This window comes from Peromyscus californicus, unplaced genomic scaffold, assembly GCF_007827085.1.
Source record: "Peromyscus californicus insignis strain IS unplaced genomic scaffold, ASM782708v3 Scaffold_22__1_contigs__length_63687245, whole genome shotgun sequence".
NCBI lineage: Eukaryota > Metazoa > Chordata > Mammalia > Rodentia > Cricetidae > Peromyscus > Peromyscus californicus.
Window position 1 is genome coordinate 45,070,550 of NW_026294525.1, and position 24,639 is coordinate 45,095,188.

At 39.9% G+C, this 24,639-nt stretch overlaps 1 protein-coding gene across 1 annotated transcript in view; it reads right to left on the reverse strand.

Annotated features, from left to right (window-relative positions):
• Window positions 1-24,639, reverse strand: part of Slc35f1 (solute carrier family 35 member F1) — a 415,476-nt gene that overhangs the window by 241,919 nt on the left and 148,918 nt on the right. The gene's annotated exons all lie outside the window — the stretch shown is intronic.

Below are 24,639 nucleotides of genomic sequence, written 5' to 3' on the forward strand. Positions count from 1 at the left end.
CTCTTCAGAGGGAAGAAATGGATTTCCTCTTCCAGGCATCCACCCTTCACAGGAACGGCTGTGGCCGCTGCTCTGTGTTCATTCACTGCGACAGCTGATTTTTTATGACGGTTTGACCAGGTGAAGGGGTATCAAGAAGACTGGGCAATGAGGGGCATTTGGGGGATGTTTCTCGAGGAGACTGACCTGTGAGTCAGTAGGCTGGCTAGGGAAGCTCTGAAAACAGCATGGCTGGGTCTGGGCAGGGCGAAGCAAAGACAGACTGGGTCACTGTCCCCCAGAGCTGGGGCATCCTCCTTCTGCTGCCCGCGGGCATCAGAACTCTGGGTCCCCCAGGATTCAGACTCTATCTAGGAATAGTGCTAGCCACTCTGAGCTTTTCACACTTGGAGTTAGCCACACTACCAGCTTTTCTGTGCCACCAGCTTGCAGACAGCTTTTTTTGTGGGGTTTTCATCCTCCATAATTGCATGAGCCAACTCCCCTGATAAATCAATCCCATTTCACATCCTCATTTTATTACTTCTGACTCTCTGAAGAATCCTGACATCTATGCTAGATTAAAACTATGGAAACACCAAAATCTGAAATTTAAAAAAAAAAAAAAAGAGCATCTTAAGGTTAAAAAATGATTTCTCGATGTTTCAATTTTTGTTGGTTTCTGTGATTTTGTATGTGTTCCGCATGTGTCTGTGTGCAGTTGTGTGTGTGTGTGTGTGTGTACATGTGTAGATGGAGGTCAGAGGACAACCTCAGGCATTACTCCTCAGGTACCTTCACCTTCTTAAGAGATAGGGTCTCTCGCTAGCATGGAACTCACCCAGAAGGCTAGGCTGCTGGGCAAGGAGCCCAGGACCTGCTTGTCTCCCTCCGCCCAGCGCTGGCATTACAAGCATGCACAGTCAAACCTGGCATCTTTGGGTTTTAGGGCTCAAACTTGGGTCCTTTTGCTTGCAAGGCAAGGCCTTTAGCAATAAGCTGTTTCCCAAGGCCTGATTTTCATTGTTATGTTCTCTCCAGTCTCTCTCCCTGTCAAGAAAATTTCTAAATGCCCATTTGCCACCCAAAGCCATCTTCTACCTCTGAACTCCAGGGTTCCCCAGACCTTAAACTCAACATTAGTTTGGTGCTGTCTGTGGTGTGTGTGTGTGTGTGCGTGTGCGTGTGCGTGTGTGTGTGTGTGTGTGTGTGTGTGTGTGTGTATGTGTGTATGTGTGTGTGTGTGTATGTGTGTGTATGTGTGTGTGTATGTGTGTATGTGTGTGTGTATGTGTATGTGTGTGTGTATGTGTGTATGTGTATGTGTGTGTATGTGTGTGTGTATGTGTGTATGTGTATGTGTGTGTATGTGTGCGTGTGTGTGCATGTGTGTGTGTGCGTGCATGCATGCATGCACTAGCCTGAGTTTTACAGATTACACAGCACAGTTCTCCGTTGTGTCTAGTTACAGGACCTCTACAGATACTCAATACCCATGTTCCCGTTGCTTTATACAAAATACTGCATTATTTGCATATAGTCTGTGCAGTCCTCCTGTGTGCTTTAAGTCACCTGTACATTGCCTGCAGCACCTAATGCAACGCAAATCCTCTGCAAATAGTTGCTGAGTTGTTTGAGAATGACAGGAGAAACAACTTTATGTGCTTAATGCAGATGAATTTTTGTTTTTCAAATATTTTTAATCAGTGGTTGGCTGAATCCACGGATGTACAACCTTTGGCCACAGACTTCTGACTGTGTACAAGTGTGTATAGTATACAGATATGGAGTTTTATAACAGAAAGGCTACTGATGATGCTAATGATCACCTTCAGTATCTGGCACTAGCCAATATATGGCAATTTTCCTACTCCTTTTCAGGATGTATTAGGGAACAGAAGTATTTGAAGCCAAGGTCGAAGGCTGCAGCTCTGGACTACGTTTTCCTTCAGAGAGCAATATTATCCTCACTGATTAGAACAAGAAGATAGAAAAAGAAGCTGAGGCATGCTCTGGTTGCCCTTCCTTGCTGGCTGCCCTTTCAGCTTCTGCTGCCTCTTTTTGCTAGGAGAAACCTGATTGGTCCTCAACATTGACTTTCCAATATAGCCCTCAAAATATGATCCTACCAGCATCAGCATCATGTGGGAGCTGATAGGAGATATCAATTACAGCTCCTCACTTCTGAAGCAGAAACCTGAGCACAGAGACAAAACAAGTCCAAAGAGCCACTAATAACCCAATAACTGGAAGTCCAAGCTGCACATTAAAACCACATAAAAACCTTTTTCACAAAAATGCTAGTACTTAAATAATACCCCCAAACATCATGACTGAATTATTCTGAGAGATATATAGAATTTGTTCTTTAAAAAGCTAAAGAACAAGAGATGTTTCAGTTGGTAAAGGCGTTTGCTGCCAGGCCTGATCACCTAGTTCAATTTCTGAGCCCCACAGCAGAGGAAGGGAATTGATTTCCATCAATTGTCTTGTACCATCCAAACAAGTGCTGTGGTATGTGGTGTGCGTGTGCATGTGCGTGTGCATGTGCGTGTGCGTGTGCGTGTGTGTGTGTGTGCATGAATTTGCATGTATACGTTTGTGCATGTCTGTGCATGTCTGTATGTGTGCATGCATGCATGCCTGTGTGTGTGTGCGCATGTGATAAATAAATGAAAAAATAAAGAAGAGAAAAAGCAGAGTCAAGGGTGAGAGCCTCATCCAGTAGAGGTTGGTTCCGTTATGCTTGCGAGCTGAGGCCTTGGACATAGTTGTAACCAGATGGTGCAGCAAGAGAAGCAAACAGAGGAGCAATGGAGATTTCTGGAAATTTTTTCCTTCATTTCAAAAAGGCCACCAACATTGAATTCTTCCTTCTGTCTTTGGACATTTTGTTAAGGACACATGGCTTACAACCAAAGGGGAAGCCAATGACTCTCAGATCATTGTTCTGCTGAAATAAACAACTCTGAAACATTTGTAAGCCACCTTCTTTAGAGACAGAGAGGATTTATGTTGTTCCGACACCATAGGTTGAGTATACAGGTGAGCAAAAGCCAGCTAAGAGTTAGATCATTAGTCTAGACTTATAATGGCATTTAATTAATCTTGTATCCTGCCACTTTATTGAAGGAGTTTATCAGCTGTAGGAGTTCCCTGGTAGAATTTTTGGGGTCACTCATGTATACTATCATATCGTCTGCAAATAATGAAAGTTTGACTTTTTCTTTTCCAATTTGTATCCCCTTGATCTCCTTTTGTTGTCTTATTGCTCTAACTAGAACTTCAAGTACTATATTGAATAAGTATGGGGAGAGTGGACAGCCTTGTCTTGTTCCTGATTTTAGTGGAATCACTTTGAGTTTCTCTCCATTTATTTTGATGTTGGCTATTGGCTTGCTGTAAATTGCCTTTATTATGATTAGGTATGTTCCTTGTATTCCTGATCTCTCCAAGACCTTTATCATGAAGGGGTGTTGGATTTTGCCAAAGGTTTTTTCAGCATCCAATGAGATGATCATGTGGTTTTTTTTCTTTCAGTTTGTTTATACAGTGTATTACATTGACAGATTTTCATATATTGAACCATCCTTGTATCCCTGGGATGAAGCCTACTTGGTCATGGTGGATAATTGTTTTGATGTGTTCCTGAATTCAGTTAGCCAGTATTTTATTGAGTAATTTTGCATCAATCTTCATGAGGGAGATTGGTCTATAATTCTCTTTCTTTGTTGCATCTTTGTGTTTTGTGTTTCAGAAGTAAAAGTTATTTTTCATATCCCCTAGACTCTAAAACGTAAGAGTACATTTTTAAAAATTATGACAACTAATTTGTGTAGTTGTTTTTGTTTGTTTGTTTGTTTCATTTTGTTTTTGTTTTTTTTTTACTCTTTGGGGTCCACCACCCAGCTCCCAAATAAATACATAGAGATTTAATCTTACTTATGAATGCCCGGCTTTAGCCAGTTTTTCTAACTTAAATTATCCCATTTCTCTTTAACTATGTTTTGCCTCTGGACTTTTTATCTCTCCTTATTCTATATATCTTTCTTTCCTTCTTGCTCTGAGGCTGGCTGTGGGGCTGGGTGGCTGGCCCCTGGTGTCCTCCTCTCCTTCTCCTTTTCTCACTCCTCACTCTCTTCCCTAAATTTCTCCTCCTATCTATTCTCTCTGCCTGCCAGCCCGCCTATCCTTTCTCCGGCCTTGCTATTGGTCATTCAGCTCTTTATTATACCATTCAGATGTGTTAGATAGGCACAGTAACACAGCTTCACAGAGTCAAACAAATGTAACATAAAAGAATGCAACACATCTTTGCATCATTAAACAAATATTCCATAGCATAAACGAATGCAACACATCTTAAACTAATATTCTACAACAAATTTGAGTATCTGAAAATATTCTAATAGGCATGTTTTAATAACTCAGTAATTTTTTGTTTCAAATCATATAACTTTATGTTGCTGGTAAAATTAAGTTTAATTATTTTTAAATAATGTAAAAATCTATATTTTCTGGAATTGTTCTATAATTCCAGCATATGCCTTAAAAAGACTAATTTGCTATATTTTCAGGTTTTGGATTTGTACAAAAATCTTGCTTAAATTAGTTGGACCATACACTTGGCCTTTCTGCCGTTGACACTTAAATGAAATGACTGAAAATGTTTTTGCTTCTTTGCTTGTTGATTTTTTTTGGTGAAGTGGGCATTCAGTGGATTTTTGTTGTTGTTGTTGCTGTTGTTATTATTATAGTTCTGGTTTATTTTATTCTGTTTCATTTTAGTTGTAAACCTATTTCATGAAATCTGGCTGCCAAAATTCAAATCCATTAAGTAGTATTAATATACCAGTTTATGTAATCTCCCTGGCTAGCCTTTCATTCCTTTGTTTATTTTGATTTTACAAATATCTCAGTAGTATCTAGAAGTTAAAGAATTTATCCTCCCTTACCTCTTTTAGTCACATCTCCCATTCAGCTCTCCTTGTATGTTTTATGGGCCTCTTTCCTCTGGCCTAAACTTTCAATCTTTCTATCTTACCCTTTGGCAAGCATGCACAAGTCCTCCCGTCACCCTGGAAGGTTCTCTGGATCAGCCTCTGCCCTCAAACCTCTGAACACATCTCTGCTAAGCTTCTAGAGAGAAATGTGTATGGCCCTGTTGTTCAAAGTGTGTGCCTGGACCAGCACACATCACAGCTGTATAATGTGATGTGAGAATCAGATCCTAACCCCTGGAACTGGTAATGGGGTTATGTCACATGGCAAAAGAAACTTTGCCTGTATGGATCAGATTACAGATCTTGAAGGCTGGGGACACCGTTCAGTGGTAGAGCATTTGCCTAGCATGCACAAAGTGCTGGATTTGACTCTCAGCACCACGCAAAGGAAGGAAAGGAGAGAAAATAAAGATGAGAGTGTGGAGGAGAGGAAAAGAGGGAAGGAAAGATAAATTAAAAGTAACTGGACTGTGACACAAGCCTGGATTATAGAGTGGGCCTAACCTTGTAATATGAACTGGATCTTTTCTGGTTTGCTTTCCGTTGCTGTGTGAAACTCAGAAGGAAATTGTTTGTTATATCGTACAGACTAGAGTCCATCACCTAGGAAGGCCAGGACAGGAGCTCAAGCAGGAGCCAGAGTCAGGAACCGATGCAGAATTGATGGAGGAATACTGTTTACTGGTGCTCAGCTCCTGCTTGTGCTCAGCCTACTTTCTTATATAATTCAAGTCCACCTTCTTACAGATGGCACGATCCATAATGATCTGAACCCTCTCATATCAATCATCAAAAAAAGACAACACCCCAAAGGCATACCCACAGCCAGTTTGGCAATTCCTCAATTTGCGATTCCTTCTTCCTACGTATGTTTGTCAAGTTGACAACCAGTGTCAGCCATTACAAGTTCATGCCATGTTAAGTTGACACATGAACATACCCACAATCTTTCCTTGTCCTCAAGATCTCGTGTTAATATATTTAAAAAAAATACAGTCTAACTTTTAAAACTCCTAGGGTCTTTTAAAAATCACAACAATTAAAAAAGTCCAAGTTCCTTTTAAAAATCCAGAGTCTCTTAAGTAAAATCTAAAATAAGTTATATGCTTTTTTTAATTCCAAGAGGGAAAGATCAGGGTACAGTTACCAATCAGATCAAAGTGGCACCATCATTTAATAGTGTAAATAGCTCAATGTTTGACATCTGGGGCTGATAATCTGGGCTCCATAGGGCTGTGGCGGTCCTACTTCTCTTGGACTGCTGTTCACTGCTTATACAGTTTGTCTTAGGAGATCAGTTCAGCTCTCCTCCACTCCTGCAACTGTTATCAGTGGCCATCTCATAATCCTGGCATCTCCAGTACTCTGGGGTCTCTGCTGCAACTGAGGGTATACCTTCATGAATGGCCTCCTGGTCTCTTCAGGTACTCTTACCCAACCCAGCTTCTCTCCACAACCCCTTTATGCCTTGGTGATGGACTCCAGACTGTACAGTATAATAAACACTTTCCTTCTGAGTTTAACACAGCAACAGAAAGTAACAGATCCAGCCATGGCCCCCACATCCTGGTGGTTCTGATGATTGTTAAATGATGGGCAACACTTCTCGGCTTTCTCATCTCTGTTTTACCATGACTTCAATCTAAGACAGCTTCTGAACACACATCATCATCTTTTCTTTCCTTGGATGTGTTCCTGACATCAGATAATGAAGATCTGCTTCATGACCATGCTATGAACTGGATATTTCATCTCAGTTGGAGTAGTTACATGTTGTAATGATTAGAAAAAAGATAAATCCAGGGAAGCTGACATAAGAGGAACAGCAGCTTGAAGTTGGCCTGAACTGCATACGTAGACCTTGTCTCACAAGACAAGATATAACAAGTCAAATATCAATACTTTCAACCAAGTACTTTTCTAAAATTAAGTTACAATGATATTATTTCACAGTGTCTGTGATCATTTGGATATTTCTCAAATGGTTCTTCTTCAAAGCAAATTCAGGAACACTATCCAAATTTTAATGCACTAAAACCACATTTTTAATAAGTACTAAGGATGGATTAACTCACTAAATCCTAAGGATGATATCACAAGCACTATTCTATATGATAGAACTAAAAATAAATCTGTTATTTAATTGCTTTATTTTGGACTATAAACAAAGTATTTGAACAGAGATACAAGTTTATACGTAAGAAAGAAAAAATTTCAATTATACAAGCAATGACTTATCTACTTTGAAAATTATGCAAAAATTAATAGTCCAACTGATTAATTTTGCAAGTCAAATACATATTTCATAGAAACAGATCTTCACCTAATTTTTATAGCATTTATCTGCATTGTAATAATGGCACTCCATTCAGTTTAATTAGCTGAAATTTTTTCAGCCAGGTTTTACAAATCTTCCTGTAAATAACTGGTTAAGTCTTTGCTCAATAACAATACTTTCATTTTTGGCTTTCTACTTCATATTCAGAACATTGTTTTTGTTGTGGATAATCCATGATTTGGGCAACACAGTGCAGAATAAATCTATCAATCACCAGTAATCAGAAGAAGAACAATGGCTATAAAAAAATGAAGCTAAAAATTATTACAGCCCAGTTTACCTGTATGTCTTAGTTTTTATAAAAAGTAGGGTGTAGTCTATTGAAACAGAAGTTCATAGTCTTAGGTTACTGTCCTGTACTAAAATACCCAAAAGTAGGCTGTTTTCTTTCTTAGATTGTCTAAGGTGTTCAGTGTGATCACATTCAATACAACCTAGGACACTGGAGACGCAGAATTTGACTTCTATCTCTCTGTACTTCTATCCCATTGTAAATGCAATCATTTAAGATTCTTGCCCATGGTAAAGGCAGCTGATTCAGGTATCTGTGTTGGTCTTCCTCATCAGCTCCATCTCAAATTGCTGAGATTAGCTGTGTGATCATTCTCTTGTACATTAATTGGGGGCATAACCTTCCATTGGTTTCTTGTACCCTGAGTAAATCAGTTATCACAAGTACACGGAATAGCCAATAAGCCTAAAACACTAAGGAGGATGAAAACACATTGGAGATAGTAATTCTTAACATCTGCAAAGAGGAAAAGTGCACAACTACAGATAAAATAAGATGTCTCAGGTGCAACAGAAAACAAAATAAGTTCCTTAGGGTGATATAAAACTTTGGACACAAATTCAGAATTTTATTAATAATTCAAATAATATTAGACCTAAAATTTCTAGGCACTCTAGTTCTCTAGCAAAACGCAAGGAAATCTGAGATGTCCTTGCAGAGGTGTTCTCTATGCAAGTGTTAGGACTACTAAAGTCTAGTTAGCTTCATTCACACTTGGCTTCCAATTCCTTCAGTCAGTTACCTAAACAAAGGACCAGGGCTGTCTAGTAGCCAGTTATACAAATAATGGGATGCCTGAGTAACCCTCGGGGTAGTGAAAAAATGTGATGACTCTTATAGTGCTGGTTTGGGACTTAGGAGCTATTACTATATATGTCAGGTTATGAAGCAAAAGTGATTCTCAATACTTCAATTATCTCCAAATTAAAATGACCATATCTCACCCTAGTGACACAGGCTCTAACCCCAAGTATGGGAAACTGAGGAGAATCACAACTTCAAGATCCACATGGATACAGAGAAAGTTCCAGTCCAGGTAACTTAGCAAGGCTGTGTTTCAAGAAAAAATACAATGAAGCCTAAAGGCAGGGCTCAGTTCTAGAGTGCTTGCCTGGTGTGTATTAGGAGGTTAGATTCAATCTCCAGCACTGAGGAAAAAAAGAAGAAAACATAAGAAAATCATAAAGAAAAATCAAATCAATCTAAACATACACAGAAGCTCTGGTTTGATTTCTCCTACCCAGGTAGAGATCTTCTGGGCATGACTGGTAACTTCACTTGTTATGTATTATTACACATTCATTGCAGTATTTTTTTTTAAAGTTGATAGTAATTTTTCAATGAAATTATCATAAAACTACTCCAAGGTCCTTTGAAAGACATGTTAAAAGCACCATTGGTCATTGATCTATCAGAGTGAAATCAGCAATACAGGAAACAGTCAGCTATGATTCCCTGTCCTGGCTGAGGCTTAAAGGGATTATGGGTATGTCCATCCATTCCTCACAATAGTCAGCACTCAGTGGTTACTGAAGAGAAGGAAGCATGTTCACTGCATGCCCGTTTGTATACAAAGCTTTAACATGGGATTGGGGGTGGGGATGGATGATGCCTTTTGACCTATCAATGAATCTAAAAAAAAATCAGCCTTTCATAAAATGATTAGTTAAGAAGTGTATTAATAAAAATACACAAAAATGCATACATTACTACATAATTTCTTTGGGCCAAATTCAGGCTACGTGCTGAGTTCTTTCACCTCTGTGATAAATCTTGGAGGGACTGATGGGGTGGAGATGCAGCTGACATGGAAAAAGAATATATGAAACCTCTCTGTAGTTAAGACTTTCCTTTCTATTTAGACTCTTCTGTGACGGTGTCATGAATCTTACTTCATTCCAAACTGAGTGAAAAACAATTTAGAATGTATCTGTAGACAACTGATGACAAATTAAACACAAAAATTTATGAGAAAGTATGTTGACCAAGAAAATTTATAAACATTTTCTCCAAAGTCAGTTTTAGTTCCTTCTCAAGGATGGACCATACTTCTCCAGCCCACTGGTAGTGATATGATAGTTGTTCTCTTTTATAACAGAAACATGAGACATGAAAGAACCATATGAAGTACAGCCCCAGACCCTACAATAAGAGGTAAATAAAATGCATTTTAAAACAAATACTCTTCACCCCTTAAAAACAAATGACAACTTTTATTTTTTTAATTAAGAAAAATGTCCAGGGCTTATTAAATGGCTTTGGGACTTGGTACTTTTTCTTTTAATTTGATATCTGGCCATTTTCACATTATAATCAATCAAATTTTTCCTTAATTAAAACCAAAAGAGCAGCCGGGCGTGGTGGCGCACGCCTTTAATCCCAGCACTCGGGAGGCAGAGGCAGGCGGATCTCTGTGAGTTCGAGGCCAGCCTGGTCTCCAAAGCGAGTTCCAGGAAAGGCACAAAGCTACACAGAGAAACCCTGTCTCGAAAAACAAAACAAAACAAAACAAAACAAAAACAAAAAACAAAAGAGCTTGTGTCGTTCTTATAAAGTTTTACCTTCAAAGTCTTAATATGCTGGAGAACTACTATATCTTATTTTTTATACTTTTTCATGTGTTCAATAATCTCTGATTTTCTTATTAGAAAATGAAAAAAATCTCAAAGTGTCTTGGAATTTATTAGTCTTGGTTTTTTTTTTTTTTAATTTATTTTAATTTATTTTGCAATACAATTCAGTTCTACATATCAGTCACGGATTCCCTTGTTCTCCCCCCTCCCGTCCCCCTCACCTTCCCCCCAACGCCCCCCCCCCCCCCATTCCCATCTCTTCCAGGATAAAGCCTTCCCCACAGACTGAGGTCAACCTGGTAGACTCAGTCCAGGTAGGTCTAGTCCCCTCCTCCCAGGCCAAGCCAAACAATCCTGCATAGGCCCCAGGTTTCAAACAGCCAACTCATGCAATGAGCACAAGATCTGGTCCCACTGCCTGGATGCCTCCCAAACAGATCAAGCCAATCAACTGTCTCACCCATTCGGAGAGTCTGATCCAGTGGGGACCCCTCAGCCATTGGTTCATAGTTCATGTGTTTCCATTCATTTGGCTATTTGTCCCTGTGCTTTATCCAACCTTGGTCCAACAATTCTCGCTCATATAAACCCTCCTCATTCTCGTTGATTGGACTCCCAGAGATCTACCCAGGGCCTAGTCATGGATCTCTGCATCCAGATCCCTCAGTAGTTGGATGAGGTTTCTAGCACAACAATTAGGGTGTTTGGCCATCCCATCACCAGAGTAGGTCAGTTCGGGCTGTCTCTCGACCATTGCCAGCAGTCTGTTGTGGGGGTATCTTTGTGGATTTCTGTGGGCCTCTCTAGCACTTTGCTTCTTCCTGTTCTCATGTGGTCTTCATTTACCATGGTCTCCTATTCCTTGTTCTCCCTCTCTGTTGTTGATCCAGCTGGGATCTCCCGCTCCCCCAAGCTCTCTTTCCCTCGACCCTCGCCTTTCATTACCCCCACTCATGTCCAGGCTGTTCATGTAGATCTCATTCCATTTCTCTGTCATTGGGCGATCCCTGTGTCTTTCTTGGGGTCCTGTTTTCCGGGTAGCCTCCCTGGTGATGTGAGTAGCAGACAATTCATCCTTGTTTCATGTCTAGTATCCTGCTATGAGTGAGTACATACCATGTTTGTCTTTCTGAGTCTGGGTTACCTCACTCAGGATGATTTTTTCTAGATCCATCCATTTGTCTGCAAACCTCATGATGCCATTGTTTTTATATACACAATGGAATACTAGTCTTGGGTTTTAAAGTGACACACCATGTTTATCTTAGTGCAGTCTCTTTAGCATTAGGAAATTAACTTGAAATTGGTGAAAATAAATGGCAATTTATAAGCCCATTTAGATGAATCTCTTTTTAGATTTCAAACTGAGAAATACATAATGGGGAAAATGATAGCCATTGAGCTCTTGGCTTCCAACTTGTGACATGTTCTGGTGCAGCTTTGGGCACCATCCCCCCCAAAAAAATAGCCTCTGCAGACAGTCATGGATAGAAAGTTCAAGGGTGAAACATCCTGGGCTGGGATGGGGTTAGAGGCTTGAGGCCAAGACTTGATAATTCAAGACCTGCCTGAATTACACTGAGTTTGATGCCGACCTGGGAAATGTATTGAGACCTGTCTCAGAATACAAACAAAAATAAAAAAGCTGTGGGTGTAGCTAGACTAACAATGCTGTTAGTGCTGACCTAACATGGGTAAGACCCTTTGCCAAATCCCTGGCACCACAAAGCAAAGCAAGCAAATGAAATGGAAAAGCATTACAAACATCAGAAGAGCTGATACACTTCTGTAACCCTAGCACTCAGAAGGCTAAGGCAGGAGGATCATGAATTTGAGGGAGGCCTGAACTATGCAGAACGTGTCAGACATGTTAGCCTGTGTGTTTAGACCCAGAATCAAACCATCCATCTTGAATGCTATGTGTATAAATTCTTTACTTCTAGTCGCTTTTTCTAACCATGAAACAAAACAGTAGGATATGAATATAACTGCTATCCAATTATAGATGATGTTACAATATAAAGACTCAAATCATATACTTAAGGAACAGCATATAAAAATATATGCATATGCACGTCATCTCTATCTCTGTGTCTAACTGGTCTAAGGAGAACCTTCTCATGTCTTGTTTTTTATGATCGCATTTGTTTGAAGCTGTCAAGCAAGCAGTCTTTAGGAGTTCATTCTTGTTTTCTAATTCAGAAAAAGAAGCGAAATTCATCAAGAAAAAGCAATTTTAGAGAGACAGGAATTGGGGCCAAACAGGTTGTACAATCTATTTCCTCTAAAAATAACCAACAGTAGGTCTGGCAGCCTGCCTTGGTATCAGCAGCTTCCCTTCATTAAATCTAATTGCTGTGTGGAGGCCATTTCAATTGATGCATGTGGAAAGCAATTTCACGTCCATGATGGTGGCCTCCAGCCTCTCTGGGGAGTGAATGGGCTGTTCTGCTCCTTTTATGGTCTCTATGGGATGGGAAGATGCTTGAACACATTGCTATCTGTTCTGTGACTGTCACTTGTCCTGCACTGGTCAGGAAGTTTATAGAGAAGTCATTGTATTTGGGATTGTAAGACACAAAGAGAAGGAAAAAGAAATGAATGGGTGAGTCAGTCCCGGGGCACAGTGTGGGAGCGCAGGCTTTAAGCTTCACACTGTGTTTTCCACCTGGTTTTGTCTCTTAATCTCAGCACAAAGGAGGACAAACCTCACGGAGCAGTGCTGCAGATCACCTTGGAATTAAGTAAGTGAACTCATGTTAGTTATCATATTGTATCTGTCTCTTTTAATATCCTCAATTCAAGTTGGCAAAATAATACAGAATTGCATCCTATTTCTCAAAATTTGATCTTTCTACGATTTGTTCATTCATCCACTATAACTACCTGATTGCGTCCCTTAATTCTTCCTTGTTTATAAAAGATGAAATATCTTACCACAGGAACTTAATATCTGGGGTCTATAAATGTTTTACAGTAAATTTAGGAGACAGCTGACAATAACCACAGCAGTTAATAATTCATTACACATGGGTGAGTCCATCTAGAGAGCTCCTTACTTACACTCAAACTATATCAAAGCATTATATTTTGTAGATCAGGTGTTCTAATAATTATTATCATTGGTCAGGTGCCCACTAGCTGGCAAGCACTTTATAATGCCTCTTACTTGTTCAGTGCTGGGATTTAACCTAGGAACTCACACATGGCATGCCAGCCCTGTAATTCCCACACAATGATCCTCAAAATAAGGCTATGACACAGATGTCATTCCCCATTTATGGATACATACAGGTAAAATCACACAGTGACTAGGAGAAAGAGAGCATTTGCAAGCTCAAATATGATGCTAAAATACATGTTTTCCTTGTTTGTCCTCTGGCTTTGATTTTTTTTTTCCTATATGTTTTACATCATGTATCCTGATCCCATTCATTCTCCGTCACTTCACATCTGCCCTCAGTCCCTGCACACTGCCCTCCCACCCCATGAATAAAACAAAATTCAAGAGAAAAAAAAAGGAGAATAAAAAAATAAAAAAATAAAATGAGACAAACTTTAAAAGGGGAAGCAATTAAAAATCTCGTCATGGAAGCTTCAGTGCGACCCAACAAGTCACACCCTATAGCCTGTTGTCTATATAGCTCTTCTTGCAAGTGTTCACTGCAAAGAGTCATTGGTCTGGTTCGAAGCCCCTGGTCTCCACTTCATGTTCAATGCTGGGTCCCCTACCAGGACTCTTCCTGGAAGTCCTGCTGCTGCCGTGTGTTGTGGAGTTCCTGCAGCTTTGGGTCTTCAGGTCTTGTCCCTTCATATGCTCCAGAAGATGGGGTGGATGTTAGGGCAGGCCAAGTCATAACCCTGGGTCTGGGCCTGGGCAGCTGTAGGAGTGGTCTGCCAGATGGGAAATGGAGACAGCTCTCCTATGGTCACAATTTTGGGGCTGGTTCACCTACACCTACGCTAACTGTTGGCTCTATTGTGTTACTCTGGCGAGTGTGGGGTCTGCTCTCCTGAGTGTTGCAGCTGGAGGGGGTCAGGGATGGCTCTCCCACTCTTAAGACCACAGGGCCAGCTCTCCCACCTGCTTCAGGCATTGATGGGCAGGGGGTCAACTCTCCTTTGCCCATGCCACCACAAGGAAGATGAGTAATGGGGACAGCTGTTCCATGCTCAGGATTTAAGACCTGGCTCACCCACACCTCCACTAACAGGATTGGCTCTATTGTGCTACTCTGGCAAATGCGGGGTCTGCTCTCCTGAGTATTGCAGCTGGTGGGGATCATGGATAGCTCTCTCATTCTTATGACCACAGGGGTCTTTAATTCTTATAATTTATTTTTTCTTTAACCAGATACCATTATCTGGACTTGTGCAATTATAGACTTAGCTCCTCCCTTCAGAATACAAGCTACTTGAGGGCATTAACAATGTTTATTTTAATATCCAACCATTCTCGTGTTTCACAAACACATTAAGTGTTATGAAATAAAGCATTTTTTTCTCATCTTTCTGAAACAATAGTACCATTTGATCAGTAGAATGCTTTCAATCAGTGGCCTCTGTAGCAGTCCATTTACCAAAGCAAGATTTTTTTTGTACTGAGTATGTGGTGGAGTTGCAGAATTCTCTGTTTGCCTCAAACTGTGTGTCCACATAAAATGCTGAGCTTTACTTCTGGCTGAAGTTTTCTCAGTCAGCACATGAATTCCCAGGCCCCCTCCCTCATTTGTTAACGATTATGAAATCACAGGTGGAGATGGGCTTTCCGCACTTGGGTTACTGTGATAACAACCTATGACAGACACAGTTACTGTAGCCTACTGTTGCTTTTTACTGCATCATTACCCAGTTAGCCTTGGTGGCATCTTTGCTACATAATTTGCTACTCAAATTAGCATTTTCCTTAAGTTCCAACTGGACATTTAAAAGGATAACTTCCTGAAAAGTATCATGTTTTCACAGCATTTTCTGTCAGTTTACAGGTGATAGCTTGCCAAGGTACACTTCATTTTTCTTAAAATGTATTCCCCCACTATTCTTCTTCTTGGTAGTATCCAGGAATAAATTAGGTGAGGGTAAGAAGTTGTGGTTGAACTAATATATAAGTAATTCTCTTAAGTGAACACTGTCCTAAATAATATTATGTAACACATAGTTTTCTTATAAATTAGGCCAATGTTCACAAAAAGAGTAGCTAAGAAGATTCTCATTTGCTGCAGTGAAATTGAGAGATTATTCAAATATGTATTAGGCATTTCTACTGGACATGGTAATTAAATATTGTGGTGCATGACTTACCACATCCTGAATAGCTAATTAAATTAGTCAGAATGATGAGCAGCAACAAAACCACCCCTCTGAGCTGACTTTATGACATCCTTAATGATCAGAGAAAAAGTTTAAATAATTTCAGTGGGAAATGAAATATTTTGTTACATCTTGAAAAGGTTATGAATGGCCTCTTATTATTGACAGCAAATTTCTCCAAAATGTATGGTCTGAAGTTGAGGCTTTCATTATATTTTTCATTGCACTGAAACTAAATTAAAGCTGATCTTATTATAGAGAAAGAATTGCATTCTATTTTAGGAACTTTTTTCTTTTCAATTACACCTTGTAATATCAGAGTCCAGCAGAAATACAGCCAAGTGCAGCTTTGGTAGAAAAACATGATTATCAAGACAAATAGCACTTTTAATAAGTTGACTATTTCAAGCTTCTCAGAGCTTTTCTAATAGAAACAGACACTTATAGGTCTGCAGAAATGGCTCGGTGGCAAAGAGCACTTGCTGCTCATGCTGAAGACCCAAGTTCAGTTCCCAGCATCCATGTTAGGTGGCTCACAACAGCCTGTGTCCACCTCCTGTGGACCCAACGCTTTCATATGGCCCCAGTGGTACTATACTTACCTTCATATAGCCACAAAGAGATATACAAATATACACATAGTTAAAAATAAAAAATAAATCTCTTAAAAAGAGAAATACCCACTCATTATGATGTTGCTTTGGAAAAAAATTAATGGCATGATGAATTTATACATTCTTTAAGCATTTTCAACTTTACTTATATATGCCCACCTTGTTCCATGAAAATCTCTAGGTGACACACAGAAATACTTACAAAACAACAGTATTTTTAAAGGAATAAAAGAGTAAGATGTCTGAAAAACAGATGTTTGGAAACAAGACAAGATTAGGAAACTTGATCTTAGGTTATAAAAACAAACCAGTTCCTTGGGTCTCTGGTGTATGTGGGTGATTTTTAACAGTCCAGCCTGAATTGTTGGAAGAAAGCAGGCTGATTCCAAAGCTTTAAATATTCTGGATTTGTTGCCACATTACAGAAAAAAAAAAGTGGAATGTGAACCTTCACACACCCACATATATTCATGCACTGCATGTATAAAAAGATCTGTGCCAATATATCACACATATTTTTAAAATATGACAGATATAAAATATATAGAATAATTAAAGTTGTATTTCTTTCTACATCTCAGCACTCAGCAAACTGCTTTCCTGTGTCAGCCTGCCACTCAATGACAGCAAAGAGTACTGATGCTCTCTGTCCTAAATAGAGGCACATCACCTACTGACACACAGTAAAGAATGCTGATGTGCTCAGTCCTCAATAGAGGCGCACTGCTCGCTGACACATAGCAAAGTGTACTGATGTGCTCCGTCCTTAAACAAAGGCACATCACCTCCTGACACACAAGCTCATCTCTCACCCTCCTCAAACATCTAGGGGTTCTTTGGATCTGCATGCTTCCATGCATTTCACCAAATCTCCTCTTTGGAAACGACAGAAATTCATGTCCCAAATGTCTTTCCTTTTCTAATGCCCCACTGTCCTCATTTCTCAATGGTTTTCCTGTGAAGAGTTCCTGAATTTGTTTCCTAACAAAACATATTGCACACAGCCACTAAGCTCCATCCATGCATTATATTTCCCATAAGTTTTTGGTATATCGATATTTTACTTTCTCCACGGCAAACTTCAGGGACATTTCAAAGCCACATTTGCTGAAATGCCTATAAGACAAACTCTATTTAGCAGATATCAAATTAGAAAGGGAGAAATGTTTCATTTAACTCCACTTTCCTAGAGGCCCGTTGATGTTAGCCTATGAGATTTCACCATGAAACTCATCTGCAAGAATCTGTAATGGTAGATGCTAAGCTTAGAATTCCCCTAATATTCTATCTTCCTACTTGGAGCCATTAAAAGAATTCTCAAGTGTTGATGAAAGTGTATAACTGTTAAGGAGGATCTCATATCCAGACAGCTTTTCCATCTGATGTCATTATTACAGTTCACATTACGGTATTTGAATAGAGAACTGTAACATCTGTAGCATCACATTGGTTCACCAGCGTAGTACACACTAATTAAACTAATTCTGTGCTTAATTTCATTTGCCCCTGTTAAATGACTGGTGTGATAGACAGCTTGAAAGACAGCCTTCTCATCGGGTGGGTCTGCAGTTAAAATGTATACAGGGCAGAGGCAATGACTCCCTAACCCCATTTCTCCCTCATCACCTAATCTATATGAAAAGAAATAAACTGGGACCAGAACACTTCCCCCTTCTATTTTTCATTTGCTTGTTCTCTTTAAACAGCTATTATTGCCTACACACAAAGAAAAGAAAGTTGTCTTGTTCATTGTCACTGACCAACAAGATGATCTAACAATCAAAATAAGATAAATTGTTCTCAAAGTCCTTCATTTTTCAAAATGTAAAGCAGGTGAAACATAAAGACCCAGTCCCCTCTATCTGGACATTAGTTACCACAATAATGACTATAGGACTCCAGGGAATACCTGCAAGAAGTCTTTGTATAAAGCAAATCATTTTTCTCTTTCTCACTTGAATACACACCCTGTTCTAGGGTTCACTGAACTAGACTACCAGGCCACAACCTCACCATAAATTATGACAGTTATTTTGTCTGCCTGAGAGAGTATGACCAGAGTTGATATGAGAAACTGGCTGGAGCCATTATAGATTGACTTGGTTCTGGCTGAATATTAATAGTGTCATGGTGCTAGCCCAAATGTAGAAAGAAAATGCCTTCTTCCAGGAACCTGTGCTCATCTGACTTCAAATATCAAACTGTCTTTTCTTAGTGTTTTCTTAATCTGAAGTATTAAATATTTCGAGACTAGCGTTGCTTTTGAAATGTCTATCAGTCTGTTCATACTAAATCTGGATTTATTTCTTGGAAGAAATCAAACTAATTAATCTTTAATGAAAGTAAAAAAACAAGATTGTGATGGTTAGCTTTTTTTTTTTTTTTTTTTTTTTTTTTGGTTTTTCGAGACAGGGTTTCTCTGTGTAGCTTTGCGCCTGTCCTGGAACTCACTTGGTAGCCCAGGCTGGCCTCGAACTCACAGAGATCCGCCTGGCTCTGCCTCCCGAGTGCTGGGATTAAAGGCGTGCGCCACCACCGCCCGGCAGTGATGGTTAGCTTTAATGTCAACTTGACCCAAATTAGGATCATCTGGGAAGAAAGTATTGCTGAGGGTCTGCCTGCATTACTTGACAGTGGAAGACCTAGCCTACTGTGGGTGGCACCATTCTTTAGGCAGGGCATCCCGACCTACCTACAAGAGAAGTAATTGAGCTGAGTGCAAGCAGATAAGCCAATGGGAATGATTCATTCATTCGCTGTCTGATCCTGACTGTGAATGTGACCAGTTCCTTCAAGTTCACTCCATCCTTACTCCCCTACATGATGACCATAACCTAAGGGTACTTTGAAAGAGGAAAAAAAAAGAGTTAAGAAAAAATGATGACTTCTAACTAAACGGTATTTGAAGTAGCACAAACATGTTGGGAATGTTTTGTAAATAGTTCAAATAATGCATTGACTGTTTCCCATATTTAAAGTGTCTTGTTGATAGGCTCAGTACTCAAGACAGGTGTAAGTCCTTTTCTGCTAAACAGTGGTGCACGCCTATAATCTCAGCTCTTAGGAGGTAGAGGCAGGAGAATTAGAAGTCTGGGCCAGCCTTAGTGACTTCAAAGCCAGTCTGTGTTACAAGAGACTGTTTCAAAACAACAATGATGGCAAAGATGGACAGGTAAGACATCAACAAGTGTCTTTCTGAAATGCTCACAGATGCAGGCAGAGAACACTGGTGTGCCACCATTCTTACAGGCCTCTGTGGTGGTAAATATTGGTTGTCAATCTGCCTACATCTGGAACCATCTCAAATGCAAGCAGGTGGGCACACCTGGGAGGGATCTTCTTGATTGGATCATGTGACATGAGAAACCCGGGCCACACTCTCCAGGGGCAGCCCATATAAAAGGACAGGGAAAAGGGAAGCGTTTTGACATTTTACCTGCTTGTCCTCACTCTCACTGGAAAATTCTTTTATCTTATTCCTCAGGTGTGCCCTCCCTGAGAATAGAACCCATGTCCTTGGGATTCCAACATAGACTGAAGGCCAGCAGCTCTTCAGGAATCCCCAGCAACTCCAGCACCAGATTGGGACTGCTGAGACATCCAGTCCATAGGACAATGACCAGATTCTTGGCCTTTAGGTGTGGAGAAGACAGTCACTGTACCTGAACAACACCCTATAGGCCACTCTAATAAACACACACACACACACACACACACACACACACACACACGCACGCACGCACGCACGCACGCACGCACGCACGCGCACGCACACGCACACACAATTTTAATGTAATTACATATATGTATTTTTTTTTCATTCCATCAGTTCTGTTCCTTTAGAGAACCCTGACTACTATACCATCCCTCTATCTTTCTCCATCCTGCCAAGCAGGAATCACGAATGCTTTCCTGACTCTAGCCCAGGATACTGAACAGGCCAAGTTAATGAGTAAATGCATCAGGCCTTACATATGTCATTGCAGTTCTTCCTTGCGTATGGATTAAAACTCACTTTGGACCTCTCCTCAGGGCACTTCATAGGAATGAGGACCATTGTTCTCCAATGAAACATCCCCAACATTCTCAGAAGCTATGTCACTACTGCCTGGCACTGTATGGAATGACTAAGAGTTCCTACATGCTGATACCCAGCCAATGATCAAACACTGGGACGCTATAATCATGCCTTTCATGGGAACCTTAGGAATGTCCAGACTGTCTGCCATCAGGGAGTCAAGCTACTCTCTTTGTTCGGTTTCTACTTTCCTTCTACCTCCTTCCTGTCCTTCAGACAGACATCTGTCTGTTTGGCTCTTTATCTCTAGACCGATTTTCTGTCATTTACTGGCACCCATTTCCTTATATGTTGGATTGTGTGAAGCAGGACAGCTGTATCCCTCTGTTTTCCCCAAGTGAGGCCCCTGAGGTCCTTCCCATTTGGATAAAGAATTTAGACATAAATAAGGACCCAAACAACGGACCGAGTTATATGGGGAATTAGGATGTATCTTGAGATCATGAAGTCACAGATAATCCCAAGGATAAACCTGATGGGAAGAATTGAGCCATCTCAGAAGAAAGGCCACATGAACTTCTTTTCTTCTGGAAGCCACAGAAGTGGTCCTTCATGGCTCTGTCTCCCGCGTTGACTCCTGTCGGTGATTCAAAGTTCAGCTGAAGTTTGCAAAGTGAAGCAAACCTGACTCTTATTTCACACATCCCAGCATTTTTAGTTTGTCCTGGTGCCAGTCAATGACCAAGGAACTGCTTCCTCCAGGGGCTTTCTTGTCCAAATATAATTTTTCACTCATGTTTGTCTCTGCTTTGCCTCTGTCTTTAGCTGTGGATCTCATTCTCACCAGACCTTGACCATCTGCGGCTCTGGCTCAGGCTTCTCCTGATCCCAAGCTTTGCTATCCACATGGCAATGGTTCCAATAACTTATGGGATAGAATATCCCACCAAATATTTTACAAAGTAACCAAATGTTTTTGTGATTTATTGGGAGCATAGCACAAAGGTCCTTGCACCCACAGATCTCCAGAAAAAAACAAGGATTGTTCAGCACACAGGATTGTCTATCCAATGGGAAAGATGTGTTCTAACATCCAGAAAGCTGAGCATTGGAAATGATTAACAGCCTGGTGATCTGTGTTATCTGTTGGGCCAGGCCATATCAAGCTCTTAAAACCAAGACCAGGACAGACAGTAATCTAAATGACTCTCATGGCCAGAGGCTCCCCACCCCAATCTCCTATAACCAGGACCAGAGGTACCTAATAGCCCAAATGACCTCTATGCTATCTGTATGACTGAGACCAGGCCAGAATTTTAGGCCTTTAAGCTAGTACAAGTAGTGTATCTCTAGAACCCATCTTCTTGGAGAAAATGGCATGTACCCTGAGTCCAGTTTCAATGTAACTATGCTTGTCCTTGTGCAATGGGGATTGTATTACACCAGGAAACTTTTTTCCAAATTATGCAGGGCTTAAATATGTTGGGAATAAATTAACTGTTATTAGACTCCCTGAAGTCTGATCTAGGTTGATGAGGTCAATCTGCACCTGGTTATCATTGCTATGTAAATGTAATAAAAATCAAAATAATTTACTATGTCAAGATTACAATCCTCCTAAAATGGAATATTCCCTCTCGGTTCATATGAAAAACCATCACAGTGATTTTCAGAGATCTCAGAGGCATTTTTTCTAATGTTCACTATACTACCCCAAACAGGTTCAGTTCCTTAAACCAAATGTGACTAAATTTAAAACCACCAAAAGTTGGGCTGGAAGGATGGCTTAGCAGCTAAGAGTACCTGCCACTCTTGCAGAATACCTGGGTTCGGTTCCCAGTATCCACATAGTAGCTCACAACCCATCTACAACTCCAGTTCTAGAGGACCTGGTGCCCTCTTCGGACCCCTGAGGGCACTGTATGGACACAGTGCACAAACATACATGCAGAGAAAATACACACATAAAAAAATAAACAAATCTTAAAAAAACAAAACCACCAAAAGATTGTTCTTTTAAATATCTGAACTATAAGTGTTTAATCAATGAAGTCATTGATAAACCAAACAGAGCTGTACTAAGGAGCTTCATGATTTAATGTTTAAACACAACCGTTAACCAGGAATGCTTCTAGCCACTTAAAATTTAAAGTAGAATTTAATGACAAATATTAAGGGCTAATAAAATAGAGGCCAGTAGCATTTAGACTAGTTGTTAATTCCTGCTCTCTCTCTCTTTCTCCCCCCACCCCCGCTTGAACATTCTCCTTGAACATTCTCCACAATGGTTGAAAAGAACAGGAAATGAAACTCACACAATCCACGCAGAAGCAGGCTCCTCTCATCAGTTGAAGAAAAAGCACCCCCAGAAAGTCAAACCTGCTACCTGCCCATCAGCTCTAACACAGGAGGGGAAAGCAGTGTCAGAGAAGGAATGAGGTAATGTGTAATGTGAAATTTCGAAGACACATGGGAACCCATGTCAGCTTTGGTGCCAAAATGACATCGATTCAGTGCAAGACCTTAAGAAAATGATTTCCTTTCTTTGATCCCAGGCTGTAACAGAGCCAAGTGCAGAGAATTATACTCCCAGATGGAAAACCACCTTCATCTTTTATCCCGAACTAAGACATTTCAACCAGTCATTCAAAAAGCATACCTCAAGGATTCAGAAATTGCATTGGGATCTATGGCTAAAACAGTGTCCTAAAACAATGTCTGCAGTGGACAGACATCCAGAGAAGAGGATTCTATTACAGCATCTCAACACAGTGAAATAATTTCTGTTCCCAGGGTTCCCTTGCTCTCAAAGCCCCATTGTTTTAAAAAAGACTCTGTCCACAGCCTTGCATCCTGCTGGACAATTGCAAAGTTGTGATGATCATGAAGAAAGAATCAAGAATTCAAAAGATTTACTACAATTTTTGTGAAAGAAAGGACAAATATCTTCAGCCTTAGTAACTACCAAACAGTACACATTCCAACAAGAGTAAAAGACCTCTTATCCTATTTTAAAATAGGATAAGATTTCCCAGAGGTATCATATGGTGTATCAGTGGTATAATGATAACAACATAATAACTAGGAATTCCTCCTTTGGAACACATATGGCAATATGTATCCAGATCATAAAAGCATTCTTGCTCATTGATCCACTTATTGCAAAATTTATCCCTAAAACTTTTTCAGTCAAAAATAATATGAGCATAGAGATGCTTATTATCTTAAATATCTATACCACAAAGAATAAAAAGCCCATAAAATGAACTTTTAGATAAAATTCGAAGGGTCTGTCCAAAAGGATTTCATACAGACATTTAAAATCATTAATATAAACGTGGTAAAAGTAAGGGATGCAAGAGCAAAAAGATTTTAAGTGGCAGAGGCAGGAGGATCATGAGTTCCAGACTAACCTTGAAAAAAAATAAGGAAAATGCTACTTGTAGAATATTAAGTGAAAAACAGATATTAAATCAGATGTTTGCTATACTTATAATTGTTGAATTAAACATATGGATAGTAGCAAAAACTGGAAGTAAAATATTATTAAACATAATTAAGTGTGTTAAGATAATCAGAATGCGGGGGATTTATTTAATGACCCCAAATATTAATGTTGTCATAATATTTTCACAAATGAATGTTTCTGAGCATAAGAGAAACTATCGTATTTCCTAGATATCAGAGTTAAGGACTTAAATGCTAAGGCTGTATTTTATACCTCTCTGTGGTGACCTGACCCCTGGCCTAGGTTCTTAGAGCAGTTTCACATCCCTCCTTTTTAAACAATGCAGTGGATTTCTAGTCATTTAAATTCCTTCCCTCCTAAGAAGCAGTAAAGGCATGCATTCTCTCTTTGGAATGCCAGAAGGCCAAAGAATTTCATAACTGGGTTTCTATTTCCTAAAAATTTCTGGAATTAGCAATATTTCAGTTTGTTTGGACTCCTTGAAAGAAATCTTTGTTTTCACGTTTCCTAACCAGATAAAATTTCTTTGCAAAATGAGGTCACTGCACAATATTGATGCACATAATATCAATGCCCATTTATGTGGCGCTGCCCAACCAATCCAGAACACTATCAGTATTCATGGGCACCATTGTGACACACTAATGACTTAGAAAAGGAAATCTGAGAGAATGACATTTGAACACCAGCATCTAGCACCAGCAAAAAACCAAAGAAACAAAAAAAACTTATTAAAATATTCTGGGACGTGGTAAGAGCCTCTTTCTTAGTACCCTGAGCTACACTTGGTAATTTAATCATACCTCTGAGCTCTTGACGTTAACTTTGTATGACTATTTTTTCCCACCAATGATCTGTTCTTTCCCAGCATTGTGAATTGCTAGAAAGAGTTTTCTATCTTTACATGCTTTTAAAGCCCACTACTATGGTTTGGGGCTAAACATCTCCCACAGTCTAGATATGAAGACTTGTTTCCCAGGGTGGTAGTGCTGAAAGATACTACTGATCTCTAGGACGTGGGCCTTGAGTGAGGCCTTATATCA